Below are 23,502 nucleotides of genomic sequence, written 5' to 3'. Positions count from 1 at the left end.
AGGTTGTAAACAGGTGTCACATTTCTCCTGCTTTTTTGTGTAGGGATCCTACAGAGATACAAGTCCATTGTCTCACTTTAAGTACCTGTGAAGCACGTGAGATAAAATGTGCTAAAACATTTTCCCTGTGGCCAGTGTTGTTGTAGGTCTGTTGGTTCAAGTTAAGTGCCAGTCCTTTCAGGGTCAAGCCTGTCAGGCTGTGGGTCTGGTAGAGGAGTAGCAATGCAGCTTGGAATGGCCATATGTGTAAAGAGCTGTGCTGCTCCTCTTTCCTCTTGGGTTTTGATTCAGACTGATCAGGACCACTTCAAATAGGATGTCTATTTACAGCCATAGAAGGCAGGACAGGATTTATTTCTTAGAAAATAATAATTTATAGTTCTTAGGAACAGTAAAGCCTATATTGTTTAGCTTGATTTTATGCATAACACAGGTCTGGATTTCACTGAGTGATTCTGGCATAATTTCTGTTTGAGCACATCTTTCAGAAAAGTATCTAGCTATGAACTTAAGTCTCTCTAAATAATGGCTACTCTATAAGGTTCCTCAGTAAATGGTTCCAATAGATAATTATTGTGACTGTTAAAAATTGCACCTTATTTTATTTTGTTTTGTTTTGCCTGTCAGTCTGTCCAGCTATAGTTTCTACGTGGCTTTCAGTTGCACTTCACAGTCTTTAACATATCTACCCTGAGACACTCCCCAACCCCACCAGTCAGGGAAGTATTATTAGTTCCATTTTACCAATAGGGAATTGAGACAGAAAGGAATTAAGTGACTTGGTTGAGATCACACAGGAAATTTTATTTCCTGTTTGATTTAACAGATCTTGTTGTGTTATTTTCTACCAGATGAAAGATCCCTCTTGTAGGATTTCTTATAATGTTCAGCTGTAGTTATGCTAAGCCATAGTTAAGCCAAGGTGCCAAAAAGGAACTTGGGAAGAACAGGCTTCACTGACCTCTGGATGACTTGAAAAACTGTACGAAGTAAAAATCCTTTAATAAGCAGTAAAGCTGGTACAAGAAGGAAATGGTAGGAGTAAAGCAAGGTTAATAAAGGCAGGTGCTGAGATAAGAGAAGAACTGAAAATGCCAGATTGGTGAATGTGGCAATGAGACAAGTAGAAATGGATATTTGGGCAGAAAGATGGTTAAGCACTGGAACAAAAATGTGGGTATTTTGGGTATAAATAAAAGTGCTGCTTTTTTATTTGTTCCTTTGTAGTGACCTAATTAATACAAAGAGTTGCTATCTTGTCTGGGTAGTTTAACTGAGATAGGGTGACTGCTAAACAGATCAGCCAATGTAATGTCTGTGTGATAAATACCTCTGAGCTTTCACTACCGAACATGAACTTCAGTCATTCTTTCTGTATTACACATGGACTCCAGAGGGCCACTTCCTAGCATCCCAGAGTGCACAGACCCCAGCAGCCTGAACACTGAAAGCAACCATGAGCAAGAGACCAGCCAAACATCACATGCCCCAGAACCACAGGTGGTGGCAGGCTGGGGCTAACAGGGCTCAGGCCCTCCCAAATGCAGGGCAGTGGGTAGGGCCACAAGGCAGCTTGGTCTTAGGCTCCAGGTTGCTGAAGCAGGAGGGAGGAGGGTCACATACACAGCCAGGATTGCAGCACAGCATGTGGATGACTGGCTGTCCAGCACTGCAGGCAAGTATCAGTCTATCTATTCTGTGAAGGAGAACAGCTGTGAAGGGGGCAGACTGAGGCCCCTGTATTGAGAAAAGGTGTGGCATAGAGGCAGGGGCTGGGGTAAATGAAGCCCTGGTCAGGCTGGGTGGTGGGACAGTTGGAGCCTGGGTGGCTTGTCTAGGGGGGTCCTGCTGCTGTGCGCACCCCGGCAGAGGCCTGGGGGACATGTGCCCTCCATCTGTGTGCAGGGAACAGGTGGCTATGGCTGCACACTGAGCTCTGTGTGCTGCTCCCACGGCTTCTGCTGTGGTCCTGGGAGTAGCATGACACCATGAGCATCCTGCCATCAGCAGGCTGAACTGTGCCCCGAGCCCACCTCCTGGCAGGACACAAATGGTGTCACATGGCTCTCAAGGCAGCTGCACTGGCAGTGGTGCGCAAAGTCCAGCACACAGTCACCTCTGCCCCGCACACAGATTGTGGGGGGAGGATGGTATGCATGTGCTTAGCCCCCTCCCAATGAATTTTTTCTCCTTCCACCTTTGTCAAAACACCACCAATCCTATTATAAATCTCCTCATACATGAGGATAAAGGATGATCCAGTCACAGATAGATTTAATTTTTTAAGCCTGATGCTTTAGGACAGGTTTTCCAGTCTTTGGATCATGCTGGGAGCCTTCTGAATACTTTCTGATTTGCCATTAGCATTTGCATTGATGGATTTAGGATCACAACAGTGGGGGTCTTAAGCATGACTCTTAAGACTATTCCAGAAATACTCCTTTCTAGGATGTAGTCCCTGTAGATATGATGTAACTTTTTTATTCCTTGCTATATGTCCTTGCATTTGGCTGTATTAAAATGTGCACTATTTAAATGAGTCTGGCTTATTGTGGGATTCAGAAATGCTTGTGTACTTGTTTGAATTATATGTTTAATCATAGAATCATAGAACTGGAAGGGATCTTTAAGATCATCAAATCTGGTCCCCTGTCCCGGGCAGGAAGTTATTGGGCTCAGACAAGCTTGACAAAGTGCCTGTCCAGTAGGCCTGTGCGAATAGGGAAGCATTTGATTCAGATTCAGCTGATTCAGAGGGCAGTGATTCGATTCAGGAATTTGGATCACTGTCCCAAATTGATTTGGCTGAGTCAGCTTCGGAAGATTCGTCGCTGATTCAGAGAGATTCAGATATTCAGCCATAGACTATAATGGGGAATCACTGAAATACCCATAACTTTGTCATTTTTTGGCAGATTTGGATAAAAACAGCAGGAGCAGTAGCTCTGTCCGAGGGCATGAAGCCTGCCAAGTTTCAAGGAGGTAGGTGCAGAGGGTTCTGGGAAACTGCATCTCAAGCTTCTGAAAGCAAAACTCACTACATGTGACTTTGTGTGTGTGTGTTAAGGCACAGCAGGATGAAAACAGCAGGGATGGTAGCCTGTAACAGTGGGCTTTCCCAGTGCTCAGGCAGAAACAGCTCACAAAAGGGACAGAAAGGCTGCGGACAGAGGCTTATGCGCTGTTTCTATGTCCCTCCCCCAGAGCAGTGTGATTGGAAGGGGACTCAGGGAAAGATCACAATCACCGGCCAGCTACAGGTATCCGTCTTTTCACCCCTGCTCCCCATCCCTCTTCTCAGTTTCTGTTTCCCTGAAGGACTGCCTTCTGAACCTCCAAATCTTTTCTGAATCAATTCAGAGGATCTGAATCAATTTGGAGGGTTTTTTTGGTCTCCTGATTGGATTCAGATGAGGTGATTTGGCCTCTGAATCAGGCCAAATCTCCTAATCGAATTGGTGACCGAAACATTGAACACCCGTACTGTCAAACCTCTTCTTGAACATCTCCAAGGAGGGCGACTACACCACCTCACCTGGGAGTGTGTTCCAGATTCTGGTGAGTCTGACAGAGAAATTTTTTTTTCTTATGTCTAGCCTGAATTTACTCTTTATTAGCTTATGCTAGGATGGGCAAAATATGGCCTGTGGGCTGGAAACAGCCTGCCAGACCATTCTATCCAAACTGCGGGGCCCCTAAAAATTTAGAAAATTAATATTTATCTGCCCCTGGCTGCTTGGCAAAGATGACAGGAGACGGGGGCAGTAGGACCCAAGGCGAGTTGCTGGCCTTATTCAGATAAGGTGGAGGGAGAGGCAGGGAAGGACTGTGGGCAATCACCCAAGTCATAGATTCATGGATGCTAGGGTCAGAAGGGACCTCAACAGATCATTGAGTCTGACCCCAAGCTAGGCAGGAAAGAGTGCTGGGGTCAGATGACCCCAGACACATGTCTATTCTGCCTTCTCTTAAAGACCCCCAAGGTAGGGGAGAGCACCACCTCCCTTGGAAGCCCATTCCAAATTTTGGCCATCCTTACTGTGAAGAAGTTTTTCCTGATATCTAGCCTAAATCTGCTCTCTGTCAGTTTGTGACCATTGTTCCATTTTACCCCAAGAGGCACCCTAATGAACAGAGCATCTCCGATCCCTTGCTGCTTTCCCCTAATGAATTTGTAGGCGGCCACAAGATCACTTCTCAGTCTTCTCTTGCAGAGGCTGAAGAGGTCCAGGTCCCTCAGTCTGTCCTCATAGGGCTTGCCCTGTAAGCCCCTAACCATACGAGTGGCCCTCCTCTGGACCCTTTTGAGTCAATTAACATCCTTCTTGAATTACAGTGCCAAAAACTGGATGCAGTCCTTCAACTGCAGTCTGACCAATGCTGCATAGAGGGGAAGTATCACCTCCTTGATTCTATTTGTGAAGCATCAGCTGATACATGATAAAGTGCAACTAGCTTTGCTGATGATTTTATCACACTGATGACTCATGTTAATCTTGGAGTCCACTATGACTCTGAGATCCCTTTCTGCTTCTGTGCTGCTAAGAGAGTCATTTCCTAGCCAGTAGGTGTGCTGGATATTTTTGCGCCCTAGGTGCAGCACTGTGCATTTGTCCTTGTTGTACTGGATCCTATTATGTACTGCCCATTTTTCTAACCTGCCCAGGTCTGCCTGTAATTGTTCCATACTCTCTGGAGTGTGCACTTCACCCCACAATTTAGTATCATCTGCAAACTTGGCAGAGTACACTTCGCATCCACATCCAAGTCACTGATGAAAATATTGAACAGTACGGGTCCAAGGACCGAATGCTGTGGGACCCCAGGGCAGGGAGCGGGGGAGGGGCAGTGAGCGGGCATGTGGGAGTGCAGTGACAGCCAGGCTGGAACACGGGGCCCGTGTTGGTGTTCTAGGGCCAGGGCCAGTGGGGGCCCAGGGCAAGGTGGCAGGAGCATGGGGCACCTCCTAGCAGGAGCTCTGGAGCTGAGCCAGCTCCCCCTATCCCTGCTGGCACAGCCCAGCCCTGCTCCAAAGCCCCTGCAGGCCCTCACCCCATGTGTCTGCTGCTCCACTTTGGGCCCTGCCAGTTCTGACCCTGGGACACTGGCACGGCCCACACTACTGCCAAGCTGTCGCTGAACTGTCTGCCCACTTGCTCCCACCACCTCCTGCAGCCATTTGCCTGCTGCTGCCACCACTCTCATCCACCCCTCTGCCAGTGGCTCCAGCACCACGTGGTTCCTGGCTGCAGCACTGGGACCACAGGATGCAGCAGGAGCCAGCCTGCCCCATGTGATTCTCAGCTGGCTCCGTGCAGTGCAGGCTGGGCCAGTTCAGCTCCTTCTGTGTCCTGTGGTCTTGGCCATGCAGCTGGGGTGTGGTGCCAGAGCGGTCAGCTGGGGAGGGGGATGAAGAAGTGGGAGAAGGGCAGTGGGGGAGATGGGGGAAGTGGATGCAAGTGGGAGCATGGGGCCATGCTGGTACCCCAGGGCCAGGAGTGGCAGGAGTGTGGAACCTGGGCTTGGAGGAGCACTGGTGGGGGTTCTGCCTGCCACAGCGGGGTGTGGGCAAATCCTTCCCCTCCACACATGCCCCAACCCTCCCCAGCCACCCTTCCCCCCACAAACCCCATACCCACCCATACCACATATCCGCACACCCACCCACATGCTCCTTCATGCCACATACACCCCCAAGTCTATCCTACCCCCCACACACCTACACACCCACAAACCTATACTCCTCCATGCCCCAACAATATATAAGAGTAAGTCTTCATTTTAAATTATTGTGCAATCTCCTCTATGTGCACTACAGAAACATGTAAATCAGAACAAAAATATTGTTTGAAATTAAATGAATGAATATTGTAGTAGGTGTTTGATTTTTAGACTATAATTTGGTATTTTGCTGGTTCTGAGATGGCAAACCCTTGCTGAAAGTGGGGGGCAAGGGGAGGGACTTCCTGTGTCAAAGATCAGGAGTTAGGGGGTGGGACTCTTGGCCCCAAGTTGGCAACCAGGGGGCAGGGCATCTGTCAAGTGGTGGGGCTACCTTTGCAGCTCTCGATGGCTTGCTAAAATGTGGGATGCGTCCCTCTGTCCAAAATAATTGCCCACCCCTGGCTTATGCCCATTGGTAATAAGCCCTCAAGGGTATGCCTCAAGGGCTTACCCTTCCTTAAGGTGCCTTCCTGAAGAGATGCTCCCATACATCTTGATGCTCACCCCTGATGTATGAATAGGCAGCTATTGAGTCACCCCTCAGTGTTCTCTTACTCAAACTAAACAGGCCCAGTTCCTAGAGCCTCTCCCTATAGGGACTATTTTCCATGCCCTTTTTTGTACCCTCTCGAGCTTATCCATATCCTTCTTTGAGTGAGGGGCTCAGAACTGTACACAGTGCTCCAGCTGATGCCTCATCAACACCGAATAGAGAGGGAGGAGTACCTCCTTGGATCGACTGGCCATACATCAACTGATGCGTGCCAGAATTCTATTTGCCCTTCTGGCAACTTTCACACTGTTGACTCATGTTCATCTTTAGGTTGATCGTGACCCCCAGGCCTTGTTCAGATGCTGTGCCAGCCAGTGGACCACTATGCATCAGGTAGTTATGATGAAAGTTTTTCCAAGCCAGATGAAGGACTTCGCACTTCTCCCTGTTAAACCTCATTTGATTTCATTCTGCCCATGAACCAGTCTGTCAAGGTCGTCCTGGATCTTTACCCTATCCTCTGATGTGCCCATGTTTCTCCACATCTTGGTATCATCTACAAACTTAATCATTGAGGTTTCCACCCCCTTGTCTAGGTCAGTAATAAATATATTAAAGAGCACAGGTCCAGCACTGATCCCTGGGGGACAGCACTGGAAACAGCCCTTCAGGATGAGGTCATCCCATCGATTACAACTCTCTGGGAGCAGCCACTAAGGGGGTGTCCACCCACCTCAGTGTAGACTGGCTCAGCCCAGTACCCTTCAGTATGGTTGAGAGAATCCTGTGGGAAACTGAATCAAAGGCTTTACTGAAATCTAAATAAATATTGTCAACCTTGTGTCCCTCGTCCAGATGGCTAGTTATCTGGTTATAGAAGGACACTAGGTTTGTCAGGCATGATCTATCCTTAACTAAGCCATGCTGGTTGCTTCTTAACACCCTGTCTGTTACCAGCTTGTAATTGATTGATCCTTAACAAACTCAAAGATTTTACCCAGAACTGAAGTCAGCTGCCTGGTCTGTAGTTTGCATGGTCATCCTTCTTCCTTTTCTTAGAGATGGGCACCATATTGGCCCTCTGCTAGTCATTTGGGACTACTCCTGAGTTCCATAATTCTTCAAACAACTTGGCCAATGGTGCTGCTATAACCTCAGCTAGTTCTTTCAGGACTCTTGGGTGCAGGTTGTCTGGCCCAGCAGACTTGAAAACGTCCAAGTGTTATAGGAGATTTACCTGTTCAGGACTGATTTCATGTAATCTGTTTTCTTCCCCATGTTCCCTGAGCCTTTGGTCAGGTGAACAGCTCCCATTTGATTTCAGGAATAATGACATGACGTATGTGTTTAGGAGTTCTGCCTTTTCATAGGCATCGACCGTGGGCTGTCCCTGAGCATTCAGTAGGGGTCCTGCAGTGGAGCCCAATATTTTTCTTGCTCCCTGTGCAATTATAGAAGGACTTATTGTTGTCTTCTATGCTGGTTGCCAGTTTGATTTTCATGCCTGCCTTAGCTTTCTGTGTCTCGTATCTGTAGGTCCTGGCAATACAGGTGTATTCCTCCCTGGTTGCTGAGCCGTTTCTTCATTGTTTATATACTTCTTTTTTCTGTTTCAATAGCTCCCTAATATCCCTGGTGAGCCAAGTGGGTATCTTGGCTCTTTTCCTGCATTTTTAATAGCATGGGGATGGCCTGTTTTTGAGCCATGAGAATTGCCTCCTTAAGGAAGCACAACCATTTTGGTTGGTTTTCAAACTTTTTTTATGCAACCCTTAGGGCAAAAAAATCCTGTTATTTAAAAGACACTTGAGATTTTCTTCTCTCACTTGACTCAAAGGGCTAGGATCTCAAGGTTGGGATTTTTTGTGCTTCTGCCTTAATCTAGTCTGTAGCCATGAGGAAACCTTTTCTTCCTCCAGTACAATGAAATGGCTGCTGTCTATGACATCAGGTACAAAGATAAGTGGGGTTGTGACACAATTCTCACAAAAAGCTGTGTATTTAATAAAAGAATAAACCTCCCAAACAAGCCCACTGTGATTGCTGAACTATAAAGTTTAGTAATTTTGGCCTTCACATAATAGTAAAAAAAAAGTCTTAGAAATGCATGATTCATTAGTGATGTCAATGTCTTCCAACAGAAACTGATCTCTCTTGTTTATTTTCCCCATCAGTACAAAAAGTCACCCTTGTGTGACTGAATGCTTTCAAATGAAATGCCATAGATTATACAAAAAGTTGCAGAAGCCTGCAGTTACTCCCTTAATATCCAGCTCCAACACGCAATAGTAAAATCACATATTAAGAGCTGAATACCAGCCCCATGTCCATAGTTTTATATACTCTGAGGCATAAACGAGACAGACTTCCAGTGTATGTCTACACCTCACAGCTAAACCAAGTGTTTGGCATCCAGATTAGCCTAACCCATGTGTGAGCATCTCTACTTCAGAGCCCTACCCACACTATTCTGTCCTCACTTCTACACCAGTCTGGGGGCCTACCCTATGCTTTCTTGCAGTGAGAGGCTCTAGAATTCTTTCCTTGTTCATCAGGTCACCTTGAGAAAATGTGTTCGTCTCTCAGGCAGACCTGTGGAGAAGACATTGAGGAAGTGCCAGTGCTCAGGAGATCTTGCCTGCATTCTCACTGCAGAGCAGGCAGTTTACAGCCAAAGCAAAAGTTAGTGCAGGTTTTAATCCAGCTTTGCAAAAACAAACATGCATATATTTTAGTGACTGTGTGTGGGCGATGGTAGGGAGAAATGGAGGGAGGGTACAGTCTCAGCAAGAACACACGTAGGGGCAGGCTAGAGAGAAGACAAAACCCAAATGATGGGAGAGGTTTTGCAGGAGTGTAGCAGGCTGCATGCCTCAGGGGTTGAAGCTCAGCTGCAGGCAGTAAGAGAATGATTAAAGGCCTGTCTAGGAGGACTTGGCTAGCTGATACAGAAAATTTGCTGGCCCCAGAGGAAGTTAAGGGCTCCCAGGTAGAGGATCTGACACAGAAGGGAGAACAAAGAAACAGTGAAAGGGAGTGAAAGACTGACTGTGTAAGGAAGAGAGGGCTACCAGGCTAGAGGCTGCAACACTGAGCCAGGGTACTCTTTCAGGGTCTGGGAAAAGATTTCAACATTTATTGTGTGTGTATGTGCTTGAATTATGGTTTATGCTATGTCCTACAGGGCAGATTGACCCAAGAAAATAAATACTGTGTTTGAGAAGCCTGGGAACCTGCTACAGGAGCTATACATCACGTGCACAGAATCGGATTCTACAGTGACTCCTTATACAACAGCATAGGGTTGGGGGTGGGGGAGCAATATGCTGCTATGCTACTCCTTACTTTCTTCTCTCTCCTTGTCATGCTCATCTACCCAGCATGTAGCTCTGTTACACAGGCTAGTCACTGAATACTGGGCTGCTGTACAATTTATACGAGGCATACAACCTTGCAGAGAAGCTCTGCAGAGGTGTATATCACTTCTGAACACTTGATGCACATTGGTTTTACCCATCACCTTCAAAGGTGTGAGAAAGAGGACAGAGAAGAGAATCTATCTTTAAAACTAGAGTCGCATTAGTTTTATAGTTATTGATTAATACATTCAGGCCTAAAATGCATCCAGTGAGCTGAGACTTCAATTTTATGATGCCTGTAGCCAGTCGCTTATCAATTTCTTAACAACATTTTGTTCCCGGATGTGACCTTGGACATGAGACATACTGTTTCCAAGGGTATTGTAGTGTCTGTAAACATCACGTCGTTGTTCATAAAGGAGTACGAGTGCTTCACTGGAACGGGAACATTTACAAGGTCTTCTTAACAATTGTAGTCTCTCTGACTGGGTACAATTATTTTGTGCTTGGTCACCCTGATGCTATCATTAAGTAACTTGAGATTGCCTGGGAAGCATGTGGAGGTACTTCTGAATCTGAACTGATGAGGCAGTTGTTTTGTGTTTAACCAGTGACAGACAGAAGATTTATTTTGAATAGATACTTGCAGTGGATTAGCAAAAAACCTCACAACAGCTACCCATCTCCTTCCTTTCCCATCCCCTCCCTCCCATGTTGAAAGATGATTATTAAGGTTGCAAAGTCAAGCACTGGAAAGTTAGGAAATTAAAGAATTATGGTTGCCTGTGCAACCTCAGTTTAATCCCTCTGTGCATGTGTATAATACTATAGTAATTACAGTTAGTACTCAGTTAATGAGCAACTGCTCAGTATTTTTTTCTTTGCTGATCAATGAGGATAGAAGACCTAGGCCATGTTTACTTTCACTATTTGATCCCTGCTCTGAAAATAGAAATATTAGCTTCCTTCTGAATTTTTATAAGGTGCTCATCATCACAGCATCTAAACTCTTTACAAACATAATTATCATCACATGTATACCTGTTCATACCCATTTTAGTGAAGGGAAGCTGAACTACTGCGGCTGTAAATAGACATTTAATTTGCCCAAGGAAAAAGCATGTTGTCCTGGAATCCTACAGACATAAAAGTTTGCTGTCCCACTTCAAGTCCTGAAGTATGCAGGACAGACTGCATGAGTCCATAAGCTTATTAGGTTTTTTCCTTGGAGAAGGTGAACTGGATATGTATTCTCATTGGCTACCTAGTGGTGAAGTAGTAGCAATGCAGCTTGGAAGGCCAATACATGTAAATGGCTGTGCTGCACCTGTTTTGGGACAATCAGGCCTTTATCAAATGAAACATTTACTTACAGCTTAACGTAAAAAAAAAATACTCACCAATTTTGACTACCAAATGGTAGACATTTTGGATCTGATTTTTCTGAGGATTTAGCTCCCATTGAGCAAAAGGCCCAAAAGCTCAAGGGGTCAAATTGGACAACCAGATTATGGGTCACATAACTAGTGATAACCTATGACACATTTGCTTTACCTGGCTAGTAGGATTTAGGGAGAATTTCAGTGGCAGTGGCAAGGACTGGAATCCAGTTCTTCAGGGTAGAATTCAGTTCCACTTTCTCTTATTTATCCTTCCAATAGTTTCAGGCACAAGGAATTTTAAATAAGGTCTTGGTACTACATCAGAACTTGGGTACCACAAAAGTGGGGGCTCTAAGATTAATACTCACTTCTGAAAATTTAAGCCAAAATTCTTAAATGTTGATTGAGAAGGTGTTTACAGAACTTTGTTGATTTATACAGAACTGAAATCCACTCTTAAATCCTTAATTTCTAAATATTTTCTCCAATAAAGACCTAAAATGTCTTCCAAATATTTTAATGTACCTACAGAATAATTGAGCTCTAGATCACTGTAAAATAATTTTGATTGGCAGTCTTTTTAACTGCTGAGTGCCTCACAAAAGATGGACTGGTAAGCAGAAAGATCCATTACACAGTATAATCCAAAATCTGATTTCATTTGCACGTTATAACTCCTCTCATCATCAATATGAAAGAGGCAGGTTCTTAACTCAGATGGCTAACGTGGTAACTAAGAGGAGGTAAAAATCTAAAGAAAGGCAAAGCAGTTTTTAGTTTTAACTCATATAACATGTTAACATGACTTAGCTAATACAGGTTAATTTAATGTGGGTTAAAACTTAGCATTGTTGGTATTGAAGACCAGGCTGTAGTCTTATGGTTTCCAGAATAAATTAACATTTCTTGACTGGATATTGTATGAATGTCATTTGCTGAAAGAAAATTAATTTTCTTCAGGGACCTTTACTGCTTTTATTTGCATTAACACTAATTTTGAGCTCACGTTTTTTTAAGTTGCCTTGTTGCTATGTATAGGAAATCCTACCCTGGCTTGTGAATTGCACTGACTTCTCATTCAGAAAATTTCTCTGTGTGTGTTTACACAAGATGCTGACTTTGCAGTAGCCAACTAATACTGTGCAGTAGTGTGTCACAGCACCAAGAGTGCTAATATGCTATTGCACAGTATTATTAGACTACTGCAGAGTATTGCCACTTAAGAGACATTTGCCAGCGCTACTGCTCAGTAACTCTAGTTACACATTTATCTGGTACTTAATTATACAAGTACCAAATAAATGCACAGTAACCACTGTGCAATAGCATCTTGTGTAGACATGCCTCCTGTGTAGTAATAATATATTATGACTCTTAGAAAGCTTTGCAACTTGTGTGCTGTACTCCAAAGGTGTAGGTGTTCTAGTTTTTAGAACAAAACAACATTTTTTTGAAATATGAATTGAATGGCAGTTGAGGTTGCCCTTTTATTTTCTCGTTTAAAAGTTGCACTCTAAAATCACCTGATTTGTAGGCAATATGTTCTCTAGTTTAACAGCCTCCGGGGACATTCAAAGTCCAATACACCATAAGGACCGACTCCAAGCCATTATTTCAAAATTTCATGGTACCTTACTTTAAGTAGAATAAGAGTAAATGACATATTTTCCTGACTACTTCCCTATTCTTAGCAGTTAAATTACTTACTGGCTATTTTGCTTAGGAGTTGTACTTTCCTTCTGACAGCAAGTAAGTTTCACTTGCCCTCAGTAAAGATGTAAAACTCTCTTTTTTATTTTTGAACATCTTCTCTCCACCAGTGAACTACTACTAGACTCAGCATGATCTGGAGGATAATTAGTCTGGAGTGATTCATTTTGTTACTAACTAAGCCATATGGTTATTTTATTAATCTCATCAGTGTATCTGTAACTCAGAAATATTTTGTCTTAAAGAAAGAGTTAATGCATCTATCTAATTAACTTTTCATAATGTATTTCCATGATGCTTCTCCCAGGCAAGAAGTTACCTGTCATGGCTGATAGATTTAAGTAAGTCATTGGTTTAGCTATTAAAATTGCTGGGTCTTGGTTCCACTTCATCTACACTGTTTTCACCATACCTAACACCTGACAAAAATTTATATCCTTTCTGGAGATCTCATTAAAAACTATGTTCGAAAGGAAAAGCATGGGCTGTATCTTCATCTGCCCAGATATATTACCAAATAAAAACTTCAAAACATCTCTGGATAGAGGAATAATTTATGAGACAGCTGAGAATTACAAAAATAGTGATAAAGGATTAGGGCACTAGATAGAGACATTGGAAATGCGGCTTCAGGTCTTGGATCTACCACAGACTTCCTGGTGATCTTGAACCTGGGGTGACATACTGACCGTAGTGTAATTAAGAATAGTGGGCCTACTTGCTAAACTTAAGCTCTCAGGCAAAATTTCAGAAGCCACTACGTGACATGACTTGAGTGCATTGACTCAATTTTGAAAAATGATACAGGCATTTAAGAACCTAAGACGTTCACAAAGTCAATCCACAGAAGCATCAAAATGTCAAAATTACTTCTGAAAATGGGACTTAGATGTCCATGTCACCTAGGTGACTGTGCATTTTTTATCCTTTGTGCTTAAATATCCCAAATGTACTATTAGTATACTATGCTTCCCACTAGGCAAGCATCTTGGCATTGGCACCCAGGGTGGATGATTGGAGACTCTCTGGGTTAAAATCTGTGGTGAACGTGGCACACAGGACACAATGGTGGGAGTCTACTACAGACCTCCTAGCCAGGATCAAGAGCTAGACCAGAAATTCACCAGGGAACTGGCTGAGGCTACATGCTCCTGGTGCATGGTTGTCATGGGAGACTTCAGCTACAGACATCTTGTGGGAAGAGCACTCGGCCATAACCGAATGATCGCAAAGCTTCCTCGTGTGTGGATGAGCTCTAGCTGACTCAAGAAGTCTATGAACCGATGAGAGGCAAAGTGCTGCTCAACCTGGTACTGGCAATGGGGGATGACTTAATCAGTGACCTAATGATTGAAAGGAAGCTGGGAGACAGCGACCATAAGCTGATCTCCTTCACCATCTGCTGTAAAGCTGACAAGTCAGTCAGCAATGCAGAAGTCCTTGACTTCAGGAAAGCTGACTTTGACAAGCTCAGGAAGCTTGTTGGGGGGGCCCTAAGAGATCACGACCTGAAAGGGGATCGGAGTTCAGGAGGAGTGGTTGCTCCTCAAGGGAATGATCCTGGAAGCACAAGCAATGTCTATCCCAGCTCAAAGGAAAGGCAGCAAAAGGGCACAGCAGCCCCCTTGGTTTTGCAAGGAACTGGTGGATCTCCTGCTCATAAAATGGGCGGACGAAAACCTGATGGCATCCAACACTGAAAAATGCAGGTACTCCATGTCAGGAAGAAAAACCCACAGCATGCTTGTAGGCTTGGCAGTGCTACGTTTGCTAGCACCATGGCCAAAAGGGACTTGTGGTTCATGATTGAGCACAAGATGAATATGAGCCACCAACGTGATATTGAGGCTGGCAAAGTGAGCAAAACTCTGGCTTGCATCCATAGATGCTTCTCTAGCAAATCCCAGGACGTCATCCCCTGGCTGTACTCAGCCTTGGTGAGGCCGCAGCTGGAGTACTGCATCCAATTCTGGGCTCCACAATTCAAAAAGGATGTGGCAAAGCTTGAGAGAGTCCAGAGGAGAGCCACGCGCATGATCAGAGGGCAGGAGAACAGACTTTATGATGAAAGGCTGAGAGCTATGGGACACTTCAGGTTGGAAAAGTGCAGGCTCAGAGGGACCTGTGGTGGCTTCCTATAAGTATATAAGGGGTATACGTCGGGATCTGGGGGAATGCCTGTTCACCAAAGTGCCCCAAAGGATGACAAGGTCAAACAATCACAAACTCCTCCAAGACCGTTTCAGGCTGGACATAAGGAAGAACTTCTTTATTGTCTGAGCCCCCAAGGCCCCGAGCAACAGACTGCCTCCAGAGGTGGTGCAAGCACCTACTCTGGACTCCTTTAAGAGACATTTCGACATTTGTCTTGCTGGGATCCTTTGACCCCAGCTGACTTTCTGCCCCTGGGGGAGGGGCTGGACTCAGTCTTCTGAGGTTCCTTCCAGCCCTAATGTCTATGAAATCTTATACCATATATTTATTAATAATTGTGAGAAATATCAAAGCACATGCTTTGTGAATAACTTCAAAGATAAGGATGAGTCTTCCATGATTTTGGCTGACTGAGCCCTTTCAGTTCTTAGTTGTGTTCCAACCAGCTATTTTAATAAAAGTAATAACATTCAGGAAACTGTGACATTAAAACAAGTAACATATCGGGAGTTGTAAATTTTCAAGTGTCTCGCATATTTTTGGAGAGGGCCCCAGATAGTAAGCCTGTTGGAAATAATTTAATCCTTGCCTTGTTCTAGCATAGGCTAATTGGGAAGCTCATTATTTATTTGGCACAAATTTAGCATCACAAATCAATTTAACAGGACACATGAGACTAAGTAATTCAAAATGAAAGTCAAAATCAAGATGAAGGGGGAAGATTAAACCTTTTTAAAATTTCTAATAGCAGCATAACATGCTAATAACTTGGATGGCCTGAATGATATTCTAAATAGCTATAGGTCAGCATGGAGCTCTTGGGGCATCTCTGAGACCCTTTATTAAACTTTGACTACCTACCTTCTTTCTGTTTCTGGTAAAGTCATTGCCTTGCTGGTCACTGCTAAACTATCCTACTATAGATGGTTTATCATTAAGCCACATAAAATAATTCTGAAGAAAAATATTTTAGCCCCTGAAATGGGCTGGGTTGTAGCAGATGGTTGGACATTTCTAGAAGATTTCCCAGGGGATATTTGATTTCAAATTAATTCTTCCCACAAACTTTCCCTGAGTCTCTCCTTCATATGCGACTTTCAATACATTCTGTATAGTTCTCCCAAGACCAAACCCCACCCCAATTTTTTAAAGTCAAAGGTTCTTTAATTCAGTTTTGTTAGCCAGGTGGCATTGCCGTCTTCCATAGGTGTTTCTTTTTAAAAAATAAATCTGTCTTTATTTAAATGAAAATGTAGATCCCTATTTCCTGTGGTATCTATGGGTTCATCTTGCCTCCCATGTAAAACAATTGGTAGCTGCTAGATGACTACAGGGAAAAGAAAAATGAGACATCTGATGACTGTAAGAGCAATATCTTAAATTTCTCTGATTTGTATACAGCAAGCATCAGGTTAAGTGCTCTGATCCATCTCTTACTGATATCAGTGGAAGACCTGAATAAGACCATGAGCAAATGAGATATAGTAATACTCATTGGTGGATTAATTTCAGAAGTTTCAGCATTAGAAATCTGCTTTAAGGAAGGACCAAAAAGTATGGATACGTATTACATCTATTCAAGAATCCATGGTTGAGCTACAAGTTTCTTAGTGATAAACATTCTGATGATATTATCATTGCTTCCCATTCCAGTCAAGGCTGGAAATACTAAAAGAACAACAATTATTCAAGTTGTCAACATTTCTGCTTCATTTTGTGACCAAAGGCAATAGTAATGCACTGTAATATTCATATAATTTTTGTAACCTGCATTGTTCCACATTTAAGTGTATGGTTTGTGATTGTAACAGCAGTCACCCATTAACCTTTACTTTACCTTTTTTGTTTACCTTTCCACTGTCCTTTTTCTTTTTTGTCTACCGTAATGAGATGAACATGGGGAAGGTGATGTTTTGCTAGTGGGTCACACTATGCAAGTTCTCCAAGTACATTTCCAGGGCTCCTCCTCGCCTACAGTCTGGTTTGACATGCTTTCAGTTGGTGTTTCTTTGGACAATGGGATTAACTCCAGGATTTCTACTGTGCTGCTCTCTTGATGTGCCCTTTTGGGATCTTCCTCTGGTCCAGCAATTTGTTAGGCTTGAGCCATTTAGGTTCTGGATTAAATGAATTGCCACCTGGCTCAGATATCCACTTTGAGTCCCCACCCCGAAAGACAGTATCTTGCACCCATTCCTCTGGGTTGATTTGGGTCCTTCTCAGTTCAATAGAACACTCTTATCAAATAAGAGAGCTGTTTGAATAGTCCTAAATGAATTTCAATGTGACGTATCGTCTGTGCTCTAGCCAATCGATATGCTCCTTTACCAATCTTCAAGTAACTGCAGCCCCTTGCACAGTTCAGGCTCTACTCCATCAATTTACCTTTCCTACTCAGTCTTTAATTAATTACAAAATGTTACATGACATAGTTCATTCTCTAATTAATCCATTATCTTTTCTTGATCAGTCTTCAATTAATTGTAATGCCCTGCATAACACAATTCATGTTTCAGTTAATCAATTATCTTTCTTGATGAATCCTTAAGTAATTGCAACACCCTGCAGAACGCAAATCATGCTTCAATCAATCACTTATCTTTCTTGACCAGTCCTTGATTGCCCCCCAACCTTGTTTTTTTTTTAAATCTACTTTTGATTATACAGTCTCACTTTCTCAGCTTTCCTCCTTTCTGGGGGTCAGTAGGTCTTGTTTGCTTCCCTCCTCTCAGAGGATTGGAACTCCCTCTATCTTATGGGAACTGGGCCCAGCTGTACCTGGCAGCAGCACATGTGGCTTAACTTTTGAAGGTGCATTAACATTTTCCCCTGGCTCCAGTGTTCTTGGTGGCTGTGTTTCCTGGCCAGACTTGTTTCAAGGGGTGAGTGTCATAGGGTCTGGGCTTGGCCACCTGCTACGACGACATTTTTTGGGTGTGTATATGTGCTCGCTCATGGGTATATATTTTGCCTCAACCTGTTCTACCACCCATAATCATAGAATTATGAGTGAAATAGCTGGTAAGTCTATTTGATGTCAAACAAGCTGCAGTGACTTAGTCCACCTAAAGATCTGGCCCATATAATATTCTAGAATTCCATGGAATTTTCAAGTTTTGGTAAAAGTGATATGTTTGGGATATTTTCAGACATTTTTCAGGCATTGCAGAAACAAAAAAAATCTCCCTGTCTTTCAAAATTGGATGGGAGTCAAATATATATAAAATCTCCTGTGAAATCATATGCATGCACTCCCTTTCCCCAGCAGTTTACATAAAACTAGAAAACCAACCCGGAGACTTGTTAAAATGACACTGTATTTTAGGGATGTGACAAATACTTAATTCAGGTTCAAATCCTGCATCACTACTGTTGTTTTCTAAGAACCTGGTTAAGTAACAGCAGATCATCACATTGTCAAAGGACTGTATACCACCTTCCAACATAATCTGATTGTTTCTCTCGCTCAGTTTGTCAAATCCTAACATAAGAGACATTGGCTCAAAGCCAAAAGCAATTGTACTCCAGTAGTTTACACCCACTGAAGATCTAGCCATTAATTATGCAGAGAACTCATGCATATAATACAGGCAGAATACTAGAAGGATATATAATCCAATACTTGCTGTTCTGCATTCTGTTGTAATGTTAGTTACTTTTAATACACAAGTACCCCTGTCCAATATTGGATGGGATGTGTCAGACTGATTAAGTTTTATAAATTCACATCAGTAGTTGAATAAATGGCATGGTTCACTTATCTCTCCTGGTAAAAGTCTATGATTTTGGAGCTGATAGTTCTGGCTTCTAGTCTCCACGTTGCATGTATAAAATCATTTGACAAACATTTTGCCCATGTGTCCACCATATGTGGTGACAATGCTAATGTGAATCCTCTGGCATTTAACTGCAGTTTTAAGGCAAGTGATACTTGAATTTCACTGGAATGTGCTGAAAAGGGCAAACAATGATTCAAACATTGAAGACATTAATTTAAAATGCCTTAAGCATGAGCAAAAGCCTCTCCTGCTTTGAGCTAGGTATTTACACTGGGCAGGTGCAGATACCATCTTCCCACAGTTCTACAGGAATAGAGGAGATAGAAACAGGTGGTTTCAGGCAGCCTTGCACCTGTGATAGTCTGGCTCTGATAAGGCCTTTTCCAGCACCTCCTGTACAAATAATAAGGGCTTCTGGGTTCCCGTGAATTTGTCAGCTTCTTCCAGCCCCTCAGGCCTAAAAGTAGCAGCAGTGCCCTGCATGCCCCACTCCCCCGCCCCACCCACTCTTATTCTTTCCTTTTGTTGCTACGTTTTTGAAGGGTAATTTTTATACTCCTCCACAATGAGGGACAAAATAACACTGTTAGAATCACAAGGAATGCTACCATAGCATGGTAGGTCCCCAAAGGTAATGTCCAAGGCTACTGTCCTGGTTGCCCACACTAGATTACACTACTGTTTTCCCCCTTTGTATAACTCCTTTATGCAGCAGCAACCACAGAAAGAAGCTGTGGTATGTCAAAGAATTTGGCCCAGGGATTAAAAAAAAGAGGTAAGATGCTTCAAAAACCAGGAAATAAAAATACTTGGAGCTGCTGCTCTTCCCTCTGAAAATTACAATATCTGCATTTTATAACTGCACATTCAAATCTACAGATCAAGAGCACTTAAAAAGGTTACCAAAAAGGTACACAAATAGCAAAAACCCTTTTCTGATATAATCAGGTACTCTAAAGAATAGAAATTTTTCTCTCCACCTTTCTATTAGCTTTTACGTTCATGCATTTAAGGAGGAAAGTAGGACTTGGAGACTGCTCTTTGTTGTACATGCTTTAGATAATCATCACTCCTCAGGCTGAAGTTCTAGCAGTGTATGCAAGCAATTTAAAGGTGAGCATCCCTGCTGTGGAACTGGAGAAAGAGTAACCTCTGTAGGAGGCCGTAAGGAAGATAGATGGAAACACATCTGTGATCAGCATCCCCTTCCTAGTTAATTTAACAGGCTGTCTTGGGGCATCATCTGAAGCCCACTGAAAACTCTCCACTGACATCAGTGGACTCTGGATCAAACCCAAAGGATGATAAATTAGGCTTCTACTCCCAGAACTTCCAGTGACTCCCTGCGTGTGAGCTTGGTCAGACTGATTCAGTTTTTCTGCATCAGTTTCCCATTTCATTACAAGTATGTGAAATATCTGCCTTATACAGATATCAGCAATTTTCATTAATCAATGTTTACAAAACATTTTGAGCAGGTAGGGCCATATTCTTCTCTCTGTTCTGGCTGAGTGTATTCAGAAAAATGTCAGTGAAACCAGTGTTGTTACATTTGCATAAACTTGGTGAAAGTCAGAGAAGCATGAGGTTCATAAATTATTGCATAAATGCTAAGTATTCTTCTGTTAATCTAACAGCCCTTCAGGTGCTGTCTTGGGCCAACATCTGAGCCTTCCTAGGAAGTCTTCCTTGACCCAAATAATGTATGTAACTATGTAAGCTTGTGTCATGGTGGGGAGTGTGAAAAATTTCTTCCTCAACACAGTAAATGACTGACTTAATACTTTGAAGACTGATGCTTGCTAAGTGTCCTTCTAACTGCAGGCAGTATTCTCCTTTGCTGCAATTTCTAATTTTGCTTTGAAATATAGTAAGCCAGTGGTGCTCAACTTTTTTGCCCAATTGATCTGGTTGCATAAAGCAGGGGAGAGGGGAGCCTGGCCCTGATCCATCCATGCTGGGGAAGAGGGTTTGGTCTAGCCCCAACCTGAACGTGCAGAGGGGAGGGGGTATGGCCCAGCCCCAATCTAGCTGCCTTGGAGAAGGCAGCATGGCCTGGCTTCAGCCCAGGCATTCAGAACTTGGGAATTTGATAGCAAGGAAGGGGTGGCAGTATTAATTGCCACCTCTACCCCACTGCCAAATTTCTTGTGCACTGGATGCCATGGCTTCACAGGCTGGATTTGGCTCTCAGGCTGGGGGATGAGCACCCCTCTAGTAAGCCATTCTAAAGGGTGCCTTTCATATATATATATTTAAGTGTTACATTTCAAAGCCCAAGAAATTAACAGGCATGCTAGCATGATGACTAGTGCACCACCAGTAGGACTGTCACCTGTCTGTGATGCTGAATTGTGAAAAAAAACTCCATTTGCCTTAGCCAAAGCTTTGTGCAGTACAGCCCCTGGGAGAGAGACTGTGGACTTTCACTGCTTTGAATCATCCTGCCATACAAACTAAATATACACTCCTAAAATCCTTTTGTTAATCGTATGGAAGGATCAAGTTCTTGTAAAAGCAGTTTGAAAATCTTAGCTTGGTTGAATAGTGCTCTGAGTCTCAGCTCAAATGTCCAGTTCTCCAAGCTGAGGGCAGTAGTAATGTGGGAGGGTAGGGCTAGGATTCAGAGAGACCTCAACAAATTGGATGATGGGACCAAAATAAATCTCATCAGGTTCAATAAGGACCTTGGCTGGGATGATCTAGTTGGGGATGGTCCTGGTTTGGGCAGGGGTTTGGACTAGATGACTTCCTGAGGTCCTTTCCAATCCTTATTTTCTATGATTCTGTGGTTTTCTGTTAGGGGGAACTTCATGTCAAACTTTAAAAAGTTACTATACTTTAGCTCTATTGCAAAAGGTAATAGTAACTGATTTGACTTCAGTTGGTGTTTCGTGTACAGATTTGGGCTCTACAATTTACATGGTACATGGAGAAAACTGGTGAGGATCCAAAGGCAAGTCATGCAATGTTTGGGATACAGGGAAAGGTAGAGAGATCTAGGTATATTTAGCTTGGAAAGAGGAGATTAAGGGAGGACATAATAGCAGTATTCAAATATTTGAAAGGCAGACATAAAGGACATGGAGAACAACTGTTCTTCCTTCCAACAGAGGGTAGGAAACAAAGCAATGGGTTTGAACTGCAGTCAAGCAGGTTTATACTGAATTAGAAAAAAACCCAGTCCTTTACTGTCAGAACAGTAGGACAATGGAACAAGATTGCTAGGGAAGTTGTGGAATCTCCTTTACCGAAGATTTTCAAGAAGAGGTTGGCTAGGCACCTTTATGAATAGCACATCCCACTTCATCTGGGCAGGAAGTTGGGCTACATGATCTATGAGGTCCCTTTCAACCTTTTGAGTAAATGCTTTCTGCTACTTCTTTCTATATCACCTATCTATTGCAATTTAAAACTATCTCTAATTATGCAGATGGTGAGAGCTTCAATAATGATGAATTGTACTATATACTATGAGCATCCCTATCGAACCTGTGTGGAGTAAAGCAATATTCGGTACAAGTAAGTGGATCTCATTTTGACCTATAGTGCACTTTCATTTTGGTGGGAAAAATTACTTTAGCAAATTATATGCTTAATTTTCAACTTCACCTGTTCTTCAACTGAAGCCATCACCCATAAGCATATCCCACATTTGCGTGTATTGCTAAGTTTTTTTGAGTCTGATTTTCAGAAAAGTATACATGACAGAAATTTCCTGGAGAGCTCTGCAGTTACCTGTACTATACCTCCAGGAACAAATAATGCAGCACTTAGTGATAACTGAGGAACATATTTGGATTCAAGAAAGGAGAAAAAGCACAATTTTTCTCTTGGAAAAAAATTACTTATGGAAAGAAATCAGCAAAACTGCCCCAAGTTTTATAAAACCCCACACATTTTTGTTATATAGTATTGAAAAGGGCATAATGGTAGATTTTTTTTTTCTGGCATACCTGCAGGTGTTACAGTTTACTGTTCTGTATGCGGTACCACCTCCACCTCTCAGAAATGGTCTAATAGTCAAGGCTTGGAATAAAAGAAAGAAATGTCTTGACTTTTCAGTTCCCTAGAAAAGATCCTGTTTGATTTTGCTTCTACCTTTTACTTAATTTTGCATGACTTGAAGCTGGGTTGGCGAGCCTGAGGCTTGCAGCAGAACAGGGAGAGGGCAGGAAGAACAGCAGCAGATCAAGCAGGGAACAGAAAGGAGAGCAGCAGATCAGGCAGGGAATGCTACAGGGAACAGTGAGCAGAATGCTAGATGTGTCAGGGGAAAAGGAAAGGTGGCAAGGAGTGTGGGGCTTATTTATGGCATGGCTGACAAAGGTTGGCCTCTACTGACTTAAGATAGTATTAACGAAGTGCTTAAAACAGACCTGAGTGATATTCAGGTTTCCTTGAAGTCAGTGGCAAAACAATAACTTCTGTGGAGCCAGGCTGCCAATGGAATTTGAGGGCATTTGGCATCTTTTACTCCAGGCATAAAGGACTATATCTATAAAAAGAATCAGCTGTCAAGTGGGACCTTGGCAGGACTTAGATGCCTAAGTCCAAAATTTAAGTCCTAAAAATCACAGCTCAGCTTCCCAGTAAGGTATTTAAAGCTAGAAACAGACAAAGCCTATTGAAGTGGATCAGCTGTGTGGCAGTTTGTTGTGGCACAGCTGCTGTGCTTCATTGGGTGAAACTAGTGTTGCCCCTCGTCTTGCCCTTGATGGTGTAGGGCTAGGAGTGATGTGATCTCTCCACTTTACTCACTCAGCCAGACCCACCCCCAGTGATAGCTGGGGAGCAAGTCCAGTTGAGCTAGGAAGGGCATTTCCTTGCTCAGCTGGACTCACTCCTGCCATCGTGGAGGGCAGGTCTGGTTGAGTGATGAACCCCGACATCACCACTTA

This window comes from Crocodylus siamensis, chromosome 3 (assembly GCF_052110815.1).
Source record: "Crocodylus siamensis isolate JL-2025a chromosome 3, ASM5211081v1, whole genome shotgun sequence".
Classification (NCBI taxonomy): domain Eukaryota; kingdom Metazoa; phylum Chordata; order Crocodylia; family Crocodylidae; genus Crocodylus; species Crocodylus siamensis.
Note: the sequence above shows the minus strand (reverse complement) of the source record.